Source organism: Leopardus geoffroyi, chromosome C2, assembly GCF_018350155.1.
Source record: "Leopardus geoffroyi isolate Oge1 chromosome C2, O.geoffroyi_Oge1_pat1.0, whole genome shotgun sequence".
Taxonomy (NCBI): Eukaryota; Metazoa; Chordata; class Mammalia; order Carnivora; family Felidae; genus Leopardus; species Leopardus geoffroyi.
The window spans coordinates 26,816,692-26,833,673 of NC_059333.1; the positions used below are offsets into that span (position 1 = coordinate 26,816,692).

The 16,982-nt window shown below is 35.9% G+C and overlaps 1 pseudogene; it reads left to right on the forward strand.

Annotated features, from left to right (window-relative positions):
* The first annotated feature begins 13,163 nt into the window (after positions 1–13,163).
* Positions 13,164–13,994, forward strand: LOC123610305 (annotated as a pseudogene).
* The last annotated feature ends 2,988 nt before the right edge of the window (positions 13,995–16,982 follow it).

Consider the following 16,982-nt stretch of genomic DNA (forward strand, 5'->3'; position numbering starts at 1 on the left):
TAGCTGTATGATTATAGGATATTAATTTCTACCTTTATATTTTATGAGAATTAAATGAGTATTTGAACTATTTGTTACAGGCCAGGCATATGGGAAACAGTAATACATGGTGCCTTATATTAATATTATTAATATTTCTATTTGTTGAATGGAATTGAACTAATAAATATGTAAAATGTCTCTTGTGCTAGCTGAAGTTAGGATGACATCTTCAGTATAATCTTCCAACTTTGCAGTTGGTCTATTGTGGATTCTTCCAATTATGTTTTCCAGGAGTGTGCCTGAATGAATTTCTGAGTACCTTAATGAGTTAGTCTTATTCCACAATTATTCCTTTAGGAATTTCTTATATTTTTTCTTAATTATTTACTACACTGTACATTTACTCAAATTACTTATAAGTTGGTTACCAATTTAATGTTACGTTTTCCTGTACTTTGTTCTTATCCATGTTTTCTGTTTATTACATGATTAGAATTACTTTTATCTTATTTATGTTTTTACTTTTCCCATTTAAAACAAAATAAGATCTTGTCTGCTGCTTACTTATGAATTATTTATTTTTGGAAACATTATGGCATTTGATCATGAATTTTTCTCATCTGTTTTACCATTTCTCTACACTATCACTTCATTTTTTTTCTCTCCCAGATCTCTTGATCAATATATGTTAATGATTAAAATAACATATTTCATGAAAATTGGTTTTAAAAACAGCTATGGAATGTTATATAAAGGAATCCCCCATGGCACAAAAACGGACACTCAGATCAATGGAACAGAATAGAGAACCCAGAAATGGACCCAGAAATATATGGCCAACTAATCTGTGACAAAGCAGGAAAGAATATCCAATGGAATAAAGACAGTCTCATCAGCAAGTGGTGCTGGGAAAACTGGACAGCAACATGCAGAAGAATGAACCTGGACCACTTCCTCACACCATACACAAAAATAAACTCAAAATGGATGAAAGACCTAAATGTAAGACAGGAAGCCATCAAAATCCTCGAGGAGAAAGCAAGAAAAACCTCTTTGACCTTGGCTGCAGCAACTTCTTATTCAACATGTCTCCGGAGGCAAGGGAAACAAAAGCAAAAATGAACTATTGGGACCTCATCAAAATAAAAAGCTTCTGCACAGTGAAGGAAACCGTCAGCAAAACTAAAAGGCAACCGACAAAATGGGAGAAGATATTTGCAAACAACGTATCAGATAAAGGGTTAGTATCCAAAATCTATAAAGAACTTATCCAACTCAGCACCCAAAAAACAAATAATCCAGTGAAGAAATGGGCAAAAGACGTGAATAGACACTTCTCCAAAGAAGACATCCAGATGGCCAACCGACACATGAAAAAATGCTCAACATCACTCATCATCAGGGACATACAAATTAAAACCACAATGAGATACCATCTTATACCTGTCAGAATGGGTAACATTAACACCTCAGACAACAATAGATGTTGGCAAGGATGCAGAGAAAGAGGATCTCTTTTGCATTGCTGGTGGGAATGCAAGCTGGTGCAGTCACTCTGGAAAACAGTATGGAGGGTCCTCAAAAAATTAAAAATAGAACTACTCTATGACTCAGCAATTGCACTACTAGGTACTTATCCAAGGGATACAGGTGTGCTGTTTTGAAGGGACACATGCACCCCAATGTTGATAGCAGCACTATCAACAATAGCCAAAGTATGGAAAGAGCCCAAATGTCCATCGACAGATGAATAGATAAAGAAGATGTGGTATATATATACAATGGAGTATTACTCAGCAATCAGAAAGAATGAAATCTTGTCATTTGAAACTATGTGGATAGAACTAGAGGGTATTATGCTAAGTGAAATTAGTCAGAGAAAGACAAATATCATATGACTTGACTCATATGAGGACTTTAAGACACAGAACAGATGAACATAAGGGAAGGGAAGCAAAAATAATATAAAAACAGGGAGGGGGGCAAAACATAAGAGACTCTTAAATACTGAGAACAAACAGAGGGTTACTGGAGGGGTTGTGGGAGAGGGGATGGGCTAAATGGGTAACGGGCATTAAGGAATCTACTCCTGAAATCATTGTTGCACTATATGCTAACTAATTTGGATGTAAATTAAAAAAAATAAAATGAAAAAAAATTAAAAATAAAAAAAGGAATCCCCCAAAAAACTCATGTAGTTACAAGAAAACCAAGAGAAATTATGGATATGTTAATTAGCTTGATTGTAATAATCATTTCACAACATATACATATATCAAACATGTTTTACACCATAAGTATATATAACTTTTGTCAATTGTACCTCAATGAAGCTAGAAAAATACTGGCTTAGTTGCTATGAAAGTTTACTAATTTGGCAACTGTAATTCTGAGATGGAACTATGTTCTTACTTTTAAATAATAATAAATTGCTTGCTTAAGATTTATCTATTTTACCTAGGAAATAATTCTACAGGTATGATACCTTAAATGAGTACTTTGTTACCAAAATCCAGGAAATGGATTTTGTGTACTTTTCAATATGCCCATTTAAAACATTTAGTGGAATTATTTGCTTATCGATTTACTGATTTAACCAGAAGTTTGTATCTGTGGCATGTTATACGATCAGGTGCTCATGTTCATTTTTTAAAGATAGACACATCATTAGCAAGTATCAGCATAAGGTCAATAGCTGGAAATACTGGTTCATTAACTTTATTGATGCTGTGTCAGTGGAATTCATGTGATTAATTTTAGTTTAGTCCATGAATTTTTATTTATTTATAACTCTTCCTTTTTTTGTCTTCTACCCTAGCCTACACTCAAGAAAGCATTGCCTTATATTTTCCTATAACACTATAATATTTAATTTTATATTTTTCTTGAATCCACCTAAAATTTATATTTGTGAAAAGTCTGAGGTGAGAGCTAACTTATTTGTCCAAATATTCAACTAATTTTCCAAGACCATTTATGAATAATGTTTCTTTTCTTCCCTGATATTAAGTGCCATCTTTTCCAAATACTTAATCATGGGCCTCTTTCTGAATGTTGTATTTAGTTTTATGGGTTTCATTGTCTATTCTTACATAAATACCATAGTACTTTTTTTTTTTTTTTTTAATTTTTTTTTTTCAACGTTTATTTATTTTTGGGACAGAGAGAGACAAAGCATGAATGGGGGAGGGGCAGAGAGAGAGGGAGACACAGAATCGGAAACAGGCTCCAGGCTCCGAGCCATCAGCCCATAGCCTGACGCGGTGCTCGAACTCACGGACCGCGAGATCGTGACCTGGCCGAAGTCGAACGCTTAACCGACTGCGCCACCCAGGCGCCCCACCATAGTACTTTTAAAGTATATTTGAGATTTGGTAGGTAGGACAGATTCTCCTTATTGTTCATCTTCAAATTCCTATAGATTTATCTTTTATATGAAATGTAGAATCAGTCAACAAAATTCTATTAAATCCTAATGGATATTGATTTTACTATTTTACATTGCGTCGACTTTTTGTATTAAATAAGAAAAACTATGCTGAGACTTACCATCAATGAAGATATTACACCTATTTATTCAGGAATTCTTGTGCCATTCCGTATATTTTTATAATTTTCTCTTTAGAACTCAAAATACTTTTTTTTCAGTTTTTAAATTTCTATTCAATTCTATCTCTAAATATATTTCTTTTTCATTCTGATATTTTATTTAAACCTTCTCTTACTTATTTTCCCTGAGTCACTCTTATCTAACATTTTTTGTTATAATCCTAAATATTTTCATGTAATTCAGTTTTAGTTTTGTTGGGCATGTTTGAATTTTTAATTTTATAAATTTTAGTATATTTTTACATTTTGTTTTCTGAGAATTTACTCTGAAAATTTTCTACTATCATAAGTTGAATACTCGTCTTTCTAATGAAGTATATCCCTAAGCACTTTACATTTGTTGTTATCACTGTGGAAGTGATTTTCTATCTTCTATTGGCAGGATTTAGAAAAACTATTGGTATTTTATACATTATACTTTAATCCTAAAGTGCTAAACCCACTTTATTGGTTTTATTATAAATATAGTGGCTTTCCCCTCTCACATATATTAATAATATATACAAAATTATCTTTCCAGTTTCACTTCTTTTCTTATTTATTTATTTATTTCTTATTCTTATTTTATTGCATTGCCTAAAACCTCAAGTATAGTGATAGATAGTAATAGCGATAGCAGAAATTACAGTTCTGTTTCTAACTTTAGTAGGAAAGTGTAGAATGTTTTCCATTAGCTGTTTCAAGCATTATATACATCTTGGACTTCCAATAAACATGCAGTGTTAGAATAAGAGAATTTTATTATCTTCCTAGTTTGCCAGATTTTTAATCTGTTTTTTGATTTGTTTTACTTGAATGGTTATTGAGTTTTATACTTGTTTTTTGCGTTAGTAGTGATTATAACTTGTATGCATAAAATACTTTTCTTAATTTTTACTTTTGGGGCTTTCTTCCTTGACTTGATATGTGGTCATTCTTTGTAAATACTGTATGTGCATTTCAATTTAATGTGTATTGCATTTTGAATGCAGTAGTGTTTACTTTTTATGTTACTTAATTCGTCCTTTTGTCTTGTAAATATTGGTCTATTTTATCTACTAGTTTCTGGAAAAAGTATGCTAAATTTCCCATGATGGTTGTAAGAGTGTTAATTTCCCCTTTTGTTAGGTTCAAAAAGTTTCACAGTTTTTAAATCATTTTCTTGGGCGGATCATTTCTTTTCCAGCATGAAATATCCCACTTTGTATTTTCTGGTGATCCTAACCTTTAATTTTATTTTTCTGACATTAATGATACTACATTGTTTTATGTATATTTAAAAAGCAAAACTCCATTCAGTAAATCAATTCCATGAGAGGCATTACCAGTATAGTACTTAGACTTCAGAAAATGTAGCTGGTGACTGATTATACATGAACGGATGTAAAAAAAAAAGAGATAAAAATATGATAAGGAGTTGCATTAGTAAAAAATAAAATGATATTTTCAGGAACAAGCAAAGGGAGGCTAATAAGTTTTGTTTTGTTGATATTAAGATTGTGGCAAAGGGGGCGCCTGGGTGGCGCAGTCGGTTAAGCGTCCGACTTCAGCCAGGTCACCATCTCGCGGTCCGTGAGTTCGAGCCCCGCGTCGGGCTCTGTGCTGGCAGCTCAGAGCCTGGAGCCTGCTTCCGATTCTGTGTCTCCCTCTCTCTGACCCTCCCCCGTTCATGCTCTATCTCTCTCTCTCCCAAAAATAAATAAACGTTGAAAAAAAAAATTAAGATTGTGGCAAAGATATTTCTTTAAAAAATTTTTTTAATGTTTTATTTATTTTTGAGAGACAGAGAGAGACAGAATGCAAGCAGAAGAGAGAGAAGAGAAGAAGAGAGAGGGGGAGACACAGAATCTGAAGCAGGCTCCAGGCTCTGAACTGTCAGTACAGAGCACAATGTGGGGCTCGAACCCATGAACCGTGAGATCATGATCTGAACTGAAGCTGGACACTCAACTGACTGAGCGTCCCAGGTGCCCCTGGCAAAGATATTTCTCTTATGCCTTTGGAAATGGAGTTTTAGAACTCAAGTTCACCCTGATAAAATGCTCAAAATAATTTTTGAATTCTTTTCAAGAATTTAGTTATCCGGGAATTCAACAATCCATCCTTTCCCCCCTCACCTTTACTTCTCTAGCATTTAAATAAAGTGTCTGGGATATAGTAAGACCTCAATCAAGGCATGTTAACTTGAACTGGGAGGGAGGCAGCTTTCTGATTCATACCTAGCATTAATAGTACTACTTTTCTTCATAATATATCCCTGCTCTACTTGGCTTAAGCAACACAGGAAGAAGGGAAATTTACTAAAAGTTTTTCATGGTCTTCAGTGAAGCAGCTTTCCTAGTTTTTAATGCAACAAAGAGGTCTAAGAGAGAATGTAGAGGGAGATAAAGCAGGAACAGAAACCAGATGGCAGTATGTAAGAAACTACAAAAAGAAAACATACGCTTTGGATATAAAATCTTTCAAATAATTTTGTCAGCAAATAATTCTTGTCTTTCCAATAAATTTGTCAGCAAATAATTCTATCAGCAGGGGGAAGGTAGCTATTGGGAGCCATAGGTCAAGTGACATTTGTTTTCAAGGAAAATAGAGAGTGGGAGGAATAGTGCTGAACATAAACTACAGAGTTAGAAATTGAAAGCATAGGGACAGAATTTGAAAATACATAAATGGAAGGATGATTTAAATTGCGCTCAGAGAGAAGAGCAGAAAGCCAAGGATTAAATCCTGGGATGGGGAATACGACGGTCCCTTCAAGGTGATAGAGGAAAAACAGTGAGGTGTGTGGGCAACTAAGAGCTTAAATATCCATGAGGTCAGAAACCTCTGGCGTTCTCGTCATCAGGGAAAACAAAAATGATTTGATATGTGTTGTAAGCAGATGTAATTCCCAGGGTCAAACAAAATTCTAAGTCTTCCACTTCCCTTTCTTTATTCCTTTTCAACTTAGAATCCCCACACACAACCCTTACTCACATCCTCCATGCCCTGATAGTGATTCGCTCATACGGAGGTCTGTATTTCATCTCCTCATGCATCTGAGTCAACTTTCAGACAAGGAGGGCCCCTCAGCACAGACTAGGCTACAGTGCAGTGTTTTGGAGTCTAGGCCAAGATCAGGGAAGAGGCCAGGCTATAGAGATTGAAGCCAATCAAATGAGAGGAAACTTACAGGGGAGTAATTTACAGCCAAGTCACAGACTGGCCAACTCAGTCACTGTTCAGAAGAAGCCATACAAAGAGAATTAAAAAGCCAGGAGAAGAGAGGGAGAGTCTTTAAACGTAGGGGACTAAAGAAAGACTCTGAGTGTAAAAAGGACTAGTTGCTTTTTAAAGGGCACTTCAGGCCTACAGCATGTGCATGTAAGGAGTTGCTAAAAGCTTAGACTCTGACCTGTTTCCCTACTGTATTTTTTGCTCCAAAACTGTCTTGTCAACCCTGATCCTCCCCACTTATCTCAGCTTTGTATTAGGGGGGAAAAAAACAAGGAATGTCTAATTAAAATGTATAATAGACAGCCTCCATAAGTAATAATTTGTAAGCTTAAAAGGATTTTTGTGTTTTGTTTTGTTTTCCAAACCCAGATGACTGTCTAATCAGCAGAATGTGTTGGAGGAAGTGAGCAAAACCCTGGCCTGAATGTTGGTAAATTGGACCAGTTAACTTGTGGCTTCAATTTAACTATGTTTGAATCAGAAATCTGTATTTTATTAGCCCAGGCCTTTTCTAATTTTGCATTTTCTTTATTTTCCTTTACTTTCTCCTTAGTTCTTAGTAAAGTTATTTTCAGATTTTAGCTTTGTTAAGCAAGGAGCAAGATGGGAAGTGAGTTTTTTGTCCACTTTTGGGTCTTGCAGCAAGTAGACAACCTGGTGTCTCTTGAGGCTGAAATAAAGCCAAAAGAGAACCAAGAGGGAGGTGTAAATCCTGGGAAGAGAAAAATCATTCACACAGCCATGGTTTTTGTCTGTGATGATCTCGGTCTTAATCTACTCTGGCTGCTATAAAAGAATACCATATACTGGGTGCCTTATAAACAATAGAAACTTATTTCTCATATCCCAAAGTTCTGGAGTCTGGGAAGTCCAAGATGAAGGCACCGGAATATTTGCTGGTGAGGTTCTGCTTCCTGGTTGATATATGGTTGTTTTTTCTTTTTTCTTCTTCTTCTTTTTTTTTAATGTTTATATGTTTATTTATTTATTTTAGAGAAAGAGAGAGAGAGAGAGAGAGAATGCGCACAAGTGGGGCAGGGGCAGAGAGAGAGGAGACAGCATCTGAAGTAGGCTCCAGGCTTCCACCTGTCAGTGCCGAGCCTGACACGGGGCTCAAACCCGTGAACTGTGAGGTGATGACCTGAGCCAAAGTCGGATGCTTAACTGACTGATCCACCCAGTCGCTCCTATATATGGTTGTCTTTTCAATGTCTGTGTCCATGCGTGGTGGCAAGGGATCTCTCTGGGGTCTCTTTTTAATAAAACATTAATTCCATTCATGAGAACTCCACCCTCATGATCTAATCACCTCCCAGAGGCCCCACCTCCAAATACTATCACAGTGTGTGTTAGGTTTCAACATACAAAGTTTTGGGGGACACAGTCTATAGCAATCTTCCATGTAGACGTTTCTTTTTTATTCCACAGAATTTTTCTGTATTTATTTCTAAAATCTAGCTTTTTGTAATACTATTTTAAGAACCTGGCTTCATAGTCTTACTAAAATAGTTTTCAAGATAGGAGGCAAAATCTACATATTTATCAAGCTCTTCCCATGATGCTTAAACTTCCAGCAAGGCACACTCTACATGACAGTGAAGTAAAACTCTGAACAAGTCCTATTTTGTTTTTGTGCTTTCATTAAACTATTTGAGAATTGAAAAGGATTCAACTTGAAGAACATGACTTCAGTTATTTCATGAGGGCTAGGAATTTCCCAAATGAAAAAAATCTCCCCAACTGTTATATCACCGATGAACAGTTTTCAACAGTTGATTTTTTTCTTCCATATTAATTTTCCTAATGTTCTTCCAGAAGATAAAGAAAAGGAACCATACTAAGGTCAAACAGTATGTAACTTCCATGTTGCTACAAAGGGCCATATTTCATTCTTTCTCATTGCCACGTAGTACTCCATTGTGTATATAAACCACAATTTCTTTATCCATTCATCAGTTGATGGACATTTAGGCTTTTTCCACAATTTGGCTATTGTTGAGAGTGCTGCTATAAATATTGGGGTGCAAGTGCCCCTATGCATCAGTACTCCTGTATCCCTTGGGTAAATTCCTAGCAGTGCTACTGCTGGGTCATAGGGTAGGTCTATTTTTAATTTTTGAGGAACCTTTGTTCCTGGAGATGGAACTGGAGAGTGGATGGAACTGGAGAGTGTTATGCTAAGTGAAATAAGCCATACAGAGAAAGACAGATACCATATGTTTTCATTCTTATGTGGATCCTGAGAAACTTAACAGAAACCCATGGGGGAGGGGAAAGGAAAAAAAAGAAAAAAAAGAGGTTAGAGTGGGAGAGAGAGCCAAAGCTTAAGAGACTCTTAAAAACTGAGAACAAACTGAGGGTTGATGGGGGGTGGGAGGGAGGGAAGGGTAGGTGATGGGCATTGAAGAGGGCATCTTTTGGGATGAGCACTGGGTATTGTATGGAAACTAATTTGACAATAAATTTCACATAATATAAAAAAAAACCCAGTATGTAACTTAATTATCCAGTTAGCTATCTGCCATGACATATGGGGCATAGGACATCTGAGATTACAACGCTTAGAAAATAGTGAAAGTTCACCAAATAGTTATCTGCTGACTGACAAGAAGAGAAACATTTTATAAGGAGGAAGAGATGAAATTGAGTTATGTGGTCACTAAAAACAAACCATTATAATTTGGCTTTGACCTTCCCAGAAATATTTCAATGTGTTGCCTCTTAGTAGCTTCATGACGTATGATTCTACCTCCTATTACATTTTTTAAAGTATAATTTTTTTATAATTTTTTAAATGTTTATTCGTTTTTGAGAGAGACAGAGCATGAGTGGGGGAGGGGCCAAGGGAGAGAGGGAGACACAGAACTCGAAGCAAGCTCCAGGCTCTGAGCTGTCAGCACAGAACCCAATGCGGGGCTTGAACTCATGAACTGTGAGATCGTGATCTGAGCCAAAATGGGATGCTTAACCAACTGAGCCACCCAGGCGCCCCTGAAGTATAATTTTTATTCAGGGAAAAACACTCATCTTAAATGTAGAGTAAATGACAAATGCATATGCTTGTATTATCCTCATCCCTATCAAGGTGGAATATTTTCAGCATCCTAGGAACTGTCTTCCTTTTCTTTCTGAGTCAATTAAACCCTCAGAGGCAACTATAGTCTAATTTTTATCGTGACATTAGTTTTGTCTGTTATAAAAATTCATGTAAATGGGAATAGATTTTGGAATCATCCAAGTTCTTAGGTCATTCTTTTTATTACTGAGTAGTATTCCATTGTATGAATATGCTATTTATTTATTTTGCTAATGAGTATCTGTATTGTTTCTAGCTTTGAGCTATTATGAATAAAACCATTATGAATATTTTTAAAGAAATATTTTGTTTGACATACATTTCAGTTTACTTGGTCAAATACCAATGAATGGGACTGCTAAATTAAAGGACAAATCTAGGTTTAACTTTGTAAGAACTAGCCATTTTTCCACCAGCAATGTCTGAGAATTTTGGTTGCTCCAAAATGTCAGTATTTCAGGTTATCAAACATTTTAAACATTTTAACCATTCTAGTTTGTGAAATGACATCTCATTGTATTTTGAATTTTCATTGCCTTGATGACTTATGATTCAGAGCACTTTATAATGTATTTATTTGCCTTTTGTATATCTTCCTTATTTTCCTTTGTATGGTGTTTATTCAAGTTTTATGCCCATTTAAAATTTTTTGGTTCTTTTATTGTTGTTAATTAATTATAAGAGATCTTTATATATCCTGGATACAATTTCTTTACAAGTGTTCTGAATATCTTTCCCAGGCTGTGGCTTGCCTTTTCTTTTTTTACCAGGTGTTTTTAGATGAGCAACTGTTTCGATTTTGATGGAATCCAATTTATCTTTTTGTTTTCTTTTGGTGTTTCATGCATTTTATGTTCTAGCTAAGAAACTTAAAGGGCTTAGAGAAATTTTCCAACAATTTTTTCTCTAAGTTTTATAATTTTGGTGTGTATTTTTAGATCTACAACCCATCTCCAATTATCTTTTTTGAATGTAGTAAAATAGTGGTATGGGGGTCAATGTCCTCTTTTCCTTAGGAATGTTGCCTATTTTAGCATTTTTTGTCAGGAAGATTTTTATTCTCCATTATATTGCATTTAAAGTCTTTGTAGAAAATTCATTAATTGAGTATATATTAGGTCTATTTCTAAGTCTTTTTAGTTTTATTGAATGTATTTTTTTCATCCTTACACCAATCTACATTGTCTTGATTAATGCACCTTATTCTAAATCTTAAAGTCACATAATATAAATCCTCCAATGTCATCTTTGTCAAGATTGTTTTAGACCATTTGGATACACATGTTTACATACACAATTTAGAATCACTTTCCCAGATTCTACCAAAAAATTGCAAAAAAATTTCATGGAATCACACTGAATCCAAAGGACACTATGGGACATTTTAGCAATATTGACCCTTGCAATATATTAATCAAATATATTTTTCACTTATTTAGATAGTTCTTAATTTCTTTTCATCAGTGATTTTGCAGTTTTCTGTGTATAGGAGGTACAGATCCAACTCTGAGACAGATTAACTTGCAGAAAGCTTACTGCAGAGTGTTCTCCTGCAGTAAATACCTACCTATGGTGAAAGTAGTGGAAGTGAGATTGATTATTAAGAGAATTTGGGTGAAAAGGCATCAGCTCATCTGATGGGAATATCAAAGTCTGGGACAGACCTTCAAAGTTGTCCTGAACTGGAGCAAAGTGGCCAGATGTTTATGGCCCTGAATCAATCAGTTGTTGGTCTCAGGTTGCACCAGGAGGAGATGTAGCCTTGGATGAATTTGCTCTCTCTAGCTAAGAGCAGGGTGCGGAGAGGACTCACATATGACAGCTGTCTGCTACCAACACTTCCAGCAGCTAGGAGAATAATTCATTCCTTCAGTACTAAAGGCTGGTATGCTGGGTTGCACAGGACTGCATCTATATTTCACTATATTTCATCATTCGTGCCACTTAAATTCACTTGCTTCATGAAATTTCTGGGAAAAGATCTGTTAGGACTCCTATGGGCCTTATTTCCCAGAGGAAATATGTTCTAGGAAGTTTTGTGCTGAAGCCAACCTCATGGCCACAACTGCTACTCATCATCTCCATCTTATTCTAGCCATTCAAGATTTTCCTCACCTTTGGCTAGAAAATAAACTCATTTAGAAACTTCACTTAGTGGTATGATGAAGAACCTCATATCTGAAGGTACTGAGAGCCTGGTCACGATGCCATTCTTTGCATGTGGCTGCTACACTTATTCACTAACTGGTAGGATTGTGCAAATTGAGCACCAAAACATGTTCAAGTGTGTCCTCTGAGCACTAAACTTGTTCCTCTGTTGTGTAACAGTAGCTCTAGCTCCTTGTGATAATCAAGGACACTACCCCTCAGGTCCATGATTCCTCTGTGTTTCTGCTTTTTTTTTCTGGGCATGAGTTCAGAGTTCTCAGGTAATTGCCAGAGAATAAAATCTATTGAAACTCTTGCTGGTACCAATTAGAACAGCTAACCATTCGGAAAATCAGGATCTGCAAAGACCTTTACTGAGGTCAGTGTTGCAAAGACCTGATGCAGGAGTTAAGAAAAGTGATGATAAGCAGGTAAACACTTTCACTTTTACATCTTGATTTCTAGACCCATGATTTCTATTAATTGAAGACATAGCATCATACACTGGTTGCAAATTAAGAGTATATATTGTATCCTTGAAGGCGGTGCTCATCCTCACATAATAACATATCTGAGCTTGTGCCTCAGTCACAACTTCAATAAGCCACTCTATTAAAAGGTCAGTCCAGCAGCTTCTGGTGGTGGTATATGCATCAAGATCAGTGGACTCCATTGTTGTGTGCCCACTGCCATACTTCTCACTGTAAAATTAGTCCTTTGGTTTTGCTTGTCCATTGTTTATGCTTGAAGATATAATGCTCTGTAGACATTTGGGTATTGGAGCTAGTTGAGGTTTTATGAAGCAGAAAGTATACAGTATATATGTCAATGCTAGTCAAGATGAATCACCGCCAGGGTGAAGGGGGTCTAATGTCAAACTGACACTAAGTGGCTCTTTGGTGTTTTCTTCAAATGGTGCCATATTGGGATTGAACATTGTTCTGTGTTTCTGACAGATTGGATATATGTTTTTGTTAATTGGAATGTCTAGTCTACTGGCATTTAATATAATTATCAGGACTGGTTTGATTCATCCATTTTGAAGACACGGGGGAGTGGGGGCAGTGGGGTGCTTAATCATCTGATTAAGGGGTGCTGAATCAAGGGGGGTCTGACAAGCCAGCAGCTTGGGGTTCTGCAGCCACAGCCCCAAATGCCAAAGTTGAAGGTGCGTGGCACCACGTGCCTGGGGTGGGGTGGGGTGGGTGGGTCCTGGTCTTTGGCTTCTGGATTCGGACCCGTTTTGGCAACAAACACGTCTCAGCCTGTCAGAAATCAAAAGGTCATTGATTCTTCAGTGTCAGGAGTCTGATGATGCTGATGAAGATTATGGAAGAGATTCAGGCTCTTCCAGCTAAGAAAATTTGACCATCTCTCCAAGAAGCTAAAAGTAACAGGCAGTCTGGAAAGAATTCACAGGAATACAGGGAGGACTCAGAAGAAAAATATGTGAAGACCAAGAAGGATGATTCTCACTCTGCAGAGGACAGCGAAGGTGAAAGAGATCCTAAAAATGTGCACCAGCAACAGCAGGCAACCTCTTAAGCAGCTTCCAGACACAGAGAGATGCTGATGGAAGATGTGAGCAATGGAGAAGAGCAAGAGGAGGAGTCCGAGGCACCATTCCAGGAGAAAGATTCAGGCAGCAATGATGATTTCCTAGTGGAAGATGTTGATGATAGTGACTATGGCAGCTCAAAAAAGAAAAAGAAAATGATGGTTAAGAAGTCCAAGGCTGAGAGAAAAGAAAAGAAAATTCCCAGACCCAGGCCAAAGGCTACAGTGATGGCAAGCCCTGTGAAAGACAAAAGGAAAAGCAGGTGGCCCCATAGCTTCAAAGGCTTCAAGGGAAAAGATTCCTTCTCTTAAAGAAGAAGTCAAGGAACCAGAAAGCCTTCCAGAAAAGAAATCCTCTGAAGGCCTTCCACTGGAGAAATCTGGGGACAAAGGGTCTGAAGATGAAGCCTGGTCTGGGGAGGATTGAAAAAGTGATGATGGTTTGGGAGGAGATTTTATTTAGAAAAAAGAAAAAAGAGGGAAAAAGAAAGAAAACCTACTTACCATACAACATGTTTTCGGCTATGGCTTCACGCATGGGCTTTCAATGTTTTGTTTTGTTTTGTTTTGTTTTTCCTTTTCTTGAATATAACATTCTCTCTCTCTCTCCTTCCCTCTTAAAGAAAATCATTGTATTTTTTGTCTATTGGTTTTCATTATCTTTTTGTCTATTGGTTTTCTCTTTGCCATCACCCGTTTTTCTATTCCTTCCCAATGAAAGCCATGTCAACGTAATCACTGGATTGACTGCTTCATCTTTTTATTTTTAATGGAAGGTATACCACAGTTGTAAAGCAATAAGATTTGAGATGAACGCTACAGAAATTTTGCTTTTTCTGAACGGTAGCAAGTTGAACAGCAATCAAAACACATAGAAGGATTTTAGTTAAAAATGATTGCTGGACTTAGAAACAATAAGTTTTCATCTAATACAAGATTATATATCAATATACACAAGTATAGATGTCTAAAAATAATCAGGATGTTGAACTTCCACTTACTGGGCAGTTAGGAGATAAAGCTGAATCCTGAATTGTTACTAAAAGTGTTCATATTTTTTTGCCTTGGGAGCAGGGCAGAGAATGGTATTACCTGACCTTGTTTGAGACTGTGGGTTTTTGCTTTTGTTTTTTGTTTTTTGTTTTTAATTTCAAGTCACTTGTTATCCCAAAGAGAACTGGAACCAGTCCAGCTACAGTCTTTCAGGGACTTGAAAAAAGAAAAAAAAAAAAAAAAGATGAGGGCTGCCGAAACTTAAATCACTCAATTTCCTATTTCACTTTATAATGGTTCATGTTTTTGAATATATATGTATGTATTGTTTCTTGGATAAAACTTTACCAAGGATCAGAAAAAACCCAAAACCTAGAATTTAAATGACAAGATCTGGGGGCGCCTGAGTGGCGCAGTCGGTTAAGCGTCCGACTTCAGCCAGGTCACGATCTCGCGGTCCGTGAGTTCGAGCCCCGCGTCAGCTCTGGGCTGATGGCTCAGAGCCTGGAGCCTGTTTCCGATTCTGTGTCTCCCTCTCTCTCTGCCCCTCCCCCGTTCATGCTCTGTCTCTCTCTGTCCCAAAAATAAATAAACGTTGAAAAAAAAAAAATAAATGGCAAGATCTGTACCCCAGAGTGGATTTCTTCTTAACTTTCTTAGGTTTTAAGAAAATAAAATACCAATTAATGTGAACCTCAAATACAGACCCTTGAGATTTTCCCTTATAAAGACAGAAAATTGAAATTATTTTATGTCATAAATATGCACTCAGATGACCCTCCCCCAATAATATAATTATGATTATGGTTGGGTTTAAGTTTTCATCTTGTTATTGGTTTTCTATGTTACCATTTGGTCTTTCATTTTTTCCCCATTGCTTGGTATCAGGAGTTTGCTGCTTCATTAAGTAAATTGACTTCTGTTGGATTATTCAAGTACCTTTAGAAATCCACCTATCTCCTATATTATATAACTAACTACACTTCCTTCATTTATCTTTATTTTAAAAACAAGGTACATCTGTAACTTATCACCCTCTGCTTCAAAGTAATGCTCTATCACCTCTTACTTAATGTAAAACATATTGACAATATACTTTTCCTTACCGCTCTTCTATTTCTGGGCTGTTGTTTCATACTATTTGCTTTTAAATATATTATAAACTTCAAAATATGATGTTATTACTATTTACTTTAAACAGTAGTCTTTTAAAAATTAAGAAAGTATAAAAGCATATTTCAAATTAACTATGTATTAAGCATTCCTACTCTTTATTCCTTCACATAAATTGAGTTTGTATAGGCTATCTGTTCCTTCAAGAATTCTCTTGAACATTGAATTTTAGTCTGCTGCTAACAAATTCAGCATTTTTTTGACAAAAATGTTTTAATTTTCTCTTTATTTTTGAATATTTTTTGGTGCAGTATATTGAATTCCAGATTGACATGTTTTTTTTTTTTTAAATTTGAGCATTTTAAAATGTTGTTTCACTGTCTTCTGAAATGTATAATTTCCTATTTAAAAAGTCAGTGGTTTCTCTTGTCAGTTTTTGCTGTGTGTCTATAATGTGTCTTTTTTATTTGGCAGTTTTTAAGATTTTTCTGTTTATCATTGAGTTTTAGCCATTTGACAATGATATACCTAAGTATGCTTTCTTTGCATTTATGTGAATTGTGGTTCTTTCATACTGCTGGATACGTGGGCTGATATTTTTAAAAACATTTTTACACATATTTACCAGTGCTTGATATTGACCTATAGATAACTGAGGCTTTGTTTGTTTGTTTGTTTTTATTCTTTTAAAGTTTGTGCTTCAGTTTGCATCATTTTTGTGGACTGTCTTCAATTCATTCTTATTTTCTTCCACAGTGCCCAATCTGTGCTTTTTTTTTTTTTTTCATTTCAGACATTGTATTTTTTAGTTTTAGAACATCTTTTGGATAGTTGTCCTTTCTCTACCAAGATTTTCTCAGATGTTTATTTAGTATATCCATTTTGTCCTTTAAATATTTGAACACGCTAATCATAGGTATCAGTGTCTTCCTCATAATTCTGCTCTCTGTGTCATCTCTGTATCTGTGTCTACTGACTGTTCTTCATTTTTCCTGATTTATTCACACGCTTCATATTTTTGTTGGTATACTGGGTACTGTGGATATTATATTGCTGAAATCCAAATTATGTGACCTCTTCTAAGGAATATTAAGTATTCTTCTGGCAAGTGATTAATTTATTCACAGATCAGCTTGATCCTGTAAGGCTTGGGCATATCTGGAATAGCCTATTCCTAAATTTGGTCTTTCTGAAGTCTGAAATAAAAGTTTTCTAGTTTTTAGTGACGTTTATCTACTCTGCTTAGAACTCTAGTATTCTCAGCACTGAGAAACATCTAGAATTTTCATTCAGCTCTCGTTCAGATCTC